Raw genomic sequence first — 7,826 nt, 5'->3', positions numbered from 1 at the left:
ACTTCCCTCTCTTCCCGTCTCTTCTTACATCAGCTCATATTCTCCTCCTCCATCTCCTTCCTCTCCTCCTTTCCTTCCTAGGAATGTGCAGTTAGTATCGCTGACATCTTGTTTTCACAGCAACAGATTGTGTTTCCACAGAAATGTTATCAACTGCAGAAAAAGAACATGAACACCATCTGAAAACATCAGCATGACCCATCAACACGTGGAGTTGATCTATGCTACGAATGTGTGTGTGCGTGTATGTGTGTGTGTGTGTGTGTGTGTGTGTGTGTGTGTGTGTGTGTGTGTGTGTGTGTGTGTGTGTGTGTGTGTGTGTGTGTTTTGGTCCAGAAATCACAATTGTCCTCACTGATAGAACAACTTTCTGTAAATGTGACGCAACAGTTTACATGGAAAAAATGTTTTAAGGGAAAGAACGAAGTGTGCTAACATTTGTGTGAAAGACAAAGAAATGTGAGTCAGCTGCTGATTCTTCAAACACACTATTTTCATTATTAACCCACATATGTGTGTGTGTGTGTGTGTGTGTGTGTTTACTAAATCACAGTCCCTTAAATATGAACCAGGACTGACTAAAAAGTGATGATCTAATTTACCGATTTAAAAGCTCATTGACTGAAAATGCCTCTCTTTCCAAACAGTTCATGTTGCTCCACACTTGCTATTGTTGTTGTTGATCATATTTACCATCTTTGCAAGTTTCCTTCAATAAAAGAGGTAACTTCATAACTCCATAAGCTGTGTCTTGTTTCAGAGCAGACACAGTTTTTGTTTTCATCTCAGTAAAATGAGCTAAAGTAGCCTGCAGTACATGACACAATATCATAAAAAGATATTATACAATACCATAAAACTTTATAGGGCCATTTTGTTGAAATGGAAAATCGTTGTTTTATACGACGAAAGATATAGCTCCGGCTACTTAAAGAGAAACTCCATTTTGAAATAGATTTCGCACACAGAGTCATCAGAATCCTGCTTCTACCCTGCACTTATCCTCCATTACTGCTGCCTCATCCGTCGCATATCTCTCCCCAATGTTCCTCTGAGAGACCTGGACTGGTACAATGAAACAAAAAACTCCTCCTTCCTCCTCCACTCTTCCTACCTGCAAACTTTCCACTGCAGATTTTTAATAACGTTCCCTCATATCAGCAGCAGTGTAGCAATCGTTTAGTAATGATGGGAATGTTCATCCAGAAGCTTGATATAGACTCCTGATGAGTTCTTCTCAACACTGGGCTTTAGAAACATGTTATGAATGCCAAAAAATCCAAATACCACAAAAAAACTAACTAAAAAGTTCCTTGCTCACCTGCTTTAAAAGTAAAGACCTCAAAATGGCTACCAGTAGTCTTTTACAGGGTTAACGTTGGCTTAGTCAGATATAATTTTATAACAAAATATTACAACATATTGGAAATTTATGTTTCTGTTATTCTTAAAATGTTTATTCTTAAACTATATTGAACTGTTGAGTCAGGCATGAACAAGTTTACAGCCTGGCAGAGACTAGATCTTTTTAGACCTATAGTCATATCAAGAGGAAAAAAAACCCTCAGCTAATGATTATCATCTGATATTTGATATTTATCCTGGGAGCATTGCAGGCAAAATGCCATCAGTTTGGTGTTTGTTCAGAGTTTATATGTGCATCTAATCACTCCTCCTACAAATGGCAATGCGTTCTCAACAACTTAATGACCTCAATATCATTCAAAGGTGTTAAAATACACTTTGACCTAGCTATTAAAATGTCTTTAAAATTTCAGAAGCTCATCTCAGCTGTCATTCATTTGTATTGCCTTGTGTTTTGCTAAATGTTCTTTTCTCAGTATTCACAATGCTAGAAAAGCTTGTATTTAATGATTCTTTTGATTTTTATTGCATTTGATATAATAGACTATGTCTTTAAAATGGAACAAGTGCGATCATGTTATTGTCATGATGGTTATTATGTAACATATGCTCTTCCTACAATCACTGGTATAATTTTACCTGAAATAATCTGAAAATCAGCCACAGAAAAACTGTCACAGACTTTCCAAAAAACAATCTAGTATCCAAAAGTGTCCAAATATGCTACTTACTAAGATTTGGATAGAGCAATGAGCTTCACTCAGCGCTTCATTAAGCTCATCTACACATCGATTTATCTTGCTATCATTGTTATGGACACACTTTCTGAAGTACACACTGATACACTGAAAGGATGAGAAGACCATTAGAAGCAGAGCTTAGATAACACACTGTGGAGTTTGTTATGCAGCGAAAAACAGACAGCATTATTTCTTTGTTCAGACAGCTTAAAACAACCAATCTATTCAGAGCCAAATCAGGAAGTAGCTTGTGGTTGGATGTGTTCAGAAGTGTCTCTGTTGCACCTGTAACCACACCCAGCAGTGATGTCCCGGTGTATTTCCACATCACTGCAGCAAGATTAGAAGCTAAATCCTTCACAGCAGTCTTTCTTTCCTCAAATAATCCAAAGAGCCTAAACTGTAAACTCACCTATCAAAAGCCAGAAATAACATGTTGTGACAAACTCATGTACTCAATTATATACAGGCTCACACAGACACACACACACACACACACACACACACACACACACACACACACACACACACACACACACACACACACACACACACACACACACACACACACACACACACACACACACACACACACACACACACACACACACACAGGGAGTGAGTAATATTAAAAATATTGAGCCTACACAGTGGCAGAAAACCATTTATTTCATCAACACATCCTCATAATTAAACAACCCAATATGTTGATTGTACCACTCACTCCAGAACAACCCATATGAGCATTTTTTAATATGCCGCCTCTATTGGCAGCTACCAAAAACTGTTACAAATTACAGTTAAAAATTGTTGTTAAAAAAACCCCAAAACTTAGGTGGTTAAGATTTGGTTAGGTTTAGGCACACAAACTACTTGGCTAGGGTTCTGGAAAGCTCATCATTAAGGTTAAAACAAACAAACAAATCAACTCAGACGTAGTTTAGGTTAAAGTTACTACTTCCTCAAAGTTAGGCAACCTTCGTTGTCATGGCAACAGTAATCATCACAGTTTTAAAAAAAAATGTTGGTTGGAAACAGGAAGTTCACCTCCAAATATGGAAATGTGCCACCATATATTGATGTCATCTAATCTGCGTCACTTCTCCAGATCATAATTACTATGGTTGCTAGATGGTGTCTGCCACTCAAACATAACAATAGGTCATTTTTTTACTGAATATACTGTTGTTTTTCATGTGGGAACAGGCTGTATATTATGCAGGAAGGACCACAGAGACATATAGCAAGACAAGGAGGGAGTGAGACAGACAGACAGACACACAGACAGACGGACAGAGAGGAAGGTGATTTGTGAAAAGAAAGGCAGCTTGGGAATAGCAAAGCGTGAGGGGGGACAGCAAGAAAGCAAAAAAAAAAAAAAAAAAAGACAGCCGTCAATCACTCTGTGTCCACAGAGAGAAGGATGTGAATTCTGATCAGATTCCCGTACACACACACACACCTGAATAAAAGAGGTGAGAAAGAGTTGTTTGTGTGTGCGTTGGTCCATATTTAGTTGTGTTTTTGTTGCAGGTGTGTGAATCTCCCTTGTAAGTCGCTCTGTATATGTGTGCATGTTCTGAGTTTGTACAGCTTACATTATGTCTTCATACAAGAAAGATATTTTGTGTGCGCGCTTGTGTTTAAAACAGGTGTGTTATCAGCATTTTTGTGTGGTTTTGTGTAGTCTTGTGTGTGTGTGGGTTTGTGTCAATGTGTCTGTAAACACAGGGGTTCCAGGGCATACATAGATTCAACAACACATTAGTCCCTAGTTGGCTCAAAATGTCAATATTCACTATTCACACAAACAGGAAACCTCAGTACACCAAACCAGCAGGGAATTGAGGTCAGTCCCACTTTTTTTAAAGGTTATTTTATATGGCATTTCTTTTATATAACAGACACAGATGAGGGATGAGAGGAAAGACTGTGAAATACAGATGGAGAATGTCATGCCACATAGTTCACAAGGTATGGCATATGCTCATATATTGGAAAATGGGGAAATTAAAATGTGAAATGCTGAGTTTATACAAAATATGCCACATTTTTCTCACAATAATTTAGCTAGTAATGAAAAGTCAACTGATTTCAAACAGGGCCGAGTGTCTAGGGGAATATAGTCCATATGTAGATGCTCAGCAGAAACACTAATCAGGGGCGAAATAGTTGAAAACATCTAATTTCCAGCCAACTGGATCCATGTATTGTGGTTAACCTACTTATATTCCCTTTCAAATGTAGTCTAAAATAGTTATTAAATAATGTTTGCATCCATCTTTGCTGCAAACTTGCACGCTTTGTTTAGTTTTGGTAAATAGTTGCTGACAAACTGCAAGGTGGACATCTCATTTGACTAACAGACACACGACTCATGTGACACCTTGTTATTTATGTAATACTACACATTATAGAGGCGTATTATAAACCAAAAAAAGAAAAAAAATAATTACAACTCTCAGCTTGACTTAAATGAGCATTTTACACATTGAAGGCCGTCTAAAGGTCTTTAAAGACAACTTTTGTGGCTCCGAATCTGATAAATTGATTATGTCACACCAGATTTTGAAAGGCAAGAAAAATACATACAATATCTGGTTCTGCTGCATCAATTTTGATCCTTTGAAACTGTCCACTGTGAGTCCAACAAAGTTACAGAACTGCAATGTTAAATCAGTGTAATGCTTCTTTAAAGAGCCTTTCTTTAATTTGATTGGGCATATAAACGTCAAAAAGGACATGAGATGGTTGTACTGCTGGGTTGCCATTATGGAGGGTTATTTTTGCTTTTAACATTATGTAACTCACCATATAGAGAGTATGGCACATAGTCAAGATTAGGGGCCCCACTTCCACTTAGGCCAATCACGTTAAAACTTTGTGAGGAACTTCAGGTAGTGTGTCTATGGAATGACATATCTTACTATAAATTCTTCCTCCTGTCTATTCGAAAATAGGAACAGGTATAGAGGCAGGCACACAGCCTCAAATAACTTCATAACTGCTACCCAGCGGCGGTGTAGATAGTTCCATATCCATCGTGACTCATAGGACAAAAATCACAGATGACTCAAAGCTAAATTAGTCAAATTATATCTGTGTATCTATCTGTTGTGCCACTCAATTGAGTTTTTGATTGGATTTTTTTGCAACCCACATCCTCCCTTGTGCCCTTCCTTTGTCTCTCTAGCATATTTTAATATATTTGAATGTTCTCCCCTGCTAGCTCTTTTTCCCTGTTTGTTTGGAACAGATAAAGCCCGGTGCCTTCGATTGGAGCGATTTTGCTGAGTGGAAAATGACGGGTTATTTCCTTGAAGTCTATCATGGCAGCAGCAACAGAGTTTTCTAAGTATTTAGGGCTCAGTGGAACAAAGGAGGAATTCAAGTGATTTGGTTTGGTCTGTCTTTGATGCAAGGGAAGGGGTGGAGGGGGCGCGATTGGAGGAGTTACATCTCTGTGTTTCTGTCATTGTTTTGTCTCTGCTCATGTCTCTCTCGTTTCTGGATCTCATTCACTGTCTCTAAATGCATCTCATCCTATTCTCTCATTCACTTTCTATAATTTTTGCTCCTCTTTCCTTTGAATTCTTGAAGACAGGCATTTTAAAAATCATCAGTGAAATCTGGCATCTCTAGCACAACCCTAAAGCGGTTAATTAATGCCACCTAGACATCAATCTAATGTGTGTGGCCATGTTATTACTAGCAGTCATCATAATTGGCAACCAAAAATTAAAAATACATTTTTAAAAAATCATATAATTATGAGATGCAGGGTAGAGGCACCTTGTAGGAGGCAACAGAAAATAAGAGTTGGGTTTTAATGAGCACTATTCACAGATTAGAGGTGCAGCTGCTTAAGCATGGCAGCATATGGTGAGATATCCAACTACAATATAAAGGACTGCATAGCAGAAAATTACATGCTGTGGTTGATTGGCGCAGTAAGTAAACTTGAGGTACTCACGGTCTAAAGGTCTGTTCTTTCTTGACATTAAGCCTCACTTCCTTGCAGCCCAGCTAAGTCTCTTGTGCCGTGATTGGCTACAGAGAAAAAGCAGCTAATGACAGCAGCAGCAGCTATTGTAAGCATGGTGACTCAAGTGGAAGCAGGTGTTTGTCTCCAACGTCTTTTCTGCATCACGGTTTCAAGTTCTGTCACAACACTTTTTTTTCTTCATTAAAAGTACATGCAGTACACAAGTCACATTGTGTGGGTATGCTAGACTGTCCTTAAACTTACATTACAAAGCAGAAACTAGACACTATACAGCTAGAAATAATGAGAATGTAAAAAAAAAAAAAAACTGCCTTGAGTACAGGAGGTTAAATGCAGTGTATAGAAATTAAGTTGTGATTAGTCTGCTGGCCACAGTGGATTTTAATTATTGAAGGAAACTCTAGTGGGTGTTGGAGCAGGCAATCTCAGTTTACTAGCGGTAATCCCAGTAAAAACCAACATTTTAAGTTGAAGTGGCATCCAGCACAACTGAATGCATCCAAAAATAAATGAGAATACACAAAGCTCCCTTCTTGGTGCCTCAGTGTAAAAAAAAAATAACGACAAAAAAACCCAAAAAAAACAGTAAAAACGAGGAGAAGTGACAAACAGAGACAAATAACCGAAAGGTGAAATGGGGAGAGAAGGACACTTAAATGGTGAAATGAATGAGACGGAAAATAAACCAGGAAGGCGGGAAGAAATACTGAGATAAAGAGGTGAGTAAAGTTGGAGAAGATTGAGACACAGACAGGGTGGGAGATGTGGAGACAAATATTTAAAAGGAGAAATGAGGGATGACTGATGAAAGAAAGGAGGAGCCGGGATGGAGGCAGTCAGAGATGACTCAGTCAAATCTGGAACAGTGAGATATGTTAGAAATAAGCAAGCAGACAGCGAGTTGGCCAGTTAGTCATTCAGTCGGGCTGTCAGTAATTAGGTGAATCAGCTAGTTATTACATTAGTCACTTTAAATTAGAGTTTATTTTAAGAGAAGCATCACCTGAGGGGCTTCTGCAGGAGAAAAATAATAAACACAAGCTTCCTTTTACAGCTGCAACCATTAGTCAATTAATTAACAAGTTGATTGGCCGAAAATCTATCGGTAACTATGTTGATAATCAAATTATCATTTTCAATACTATTTTCAAGGAAACATGCAAAAACGTTGCTGGTTGCAGCTTTTTGAATGTGAGGATTTTCAACTTTTCTGATAGTAAACTGAATAATTTCAGACTTTGGATAGTTACAGCTAAAACACAACATTTTATAGATAAAATGATTAATCACTTAATCAAGACAATAATCTGCAGGGGACATATACAGACAAGCACCAGTACAGAGACCTTGGTTGGATTCCAGCAGTACCTCACAACTGACAACTATTAGCAGGTTCTGCAGTGAAGGGTATTTTCTTGTGGCTAATGTTGGCTGATATTTGTTGGTTGCATCCAGGGACCTGCACTGATAAGGTGGAATGAACCATTCAGTCTGTTTTTCTTTGAACATAAGTTAGTCATGTGACACATTGTGCAAGAATATGCTAAATAGGTGACTGACTCAAACATGTAATAAGACTTTCAATTACTTTTTGTGGCTTGAAACTTACATTAAGTATAGCATTAAGAAAATAAACACGATTTTTGCAGAATACTGAAGTATATATCAGACATACAGACTTTATATAGTGGAGGCACTGACTGCATGTTGTGATG

This window comes from Scomber scombrus, chromosome 12, assembly GCF_963691925.1.
Source record: "Scomber scombrus chromosome 12, fScoSco1.1, whole genome shotgun sequence".
NCBI lineage: Eukaryota > Metazoa > Chordata > Actinopteri > Scombriformes > Scombridae > Scomber > Scomber scombrus.
Note: the sequence above shows the minus strand (reverse complement) of the source record.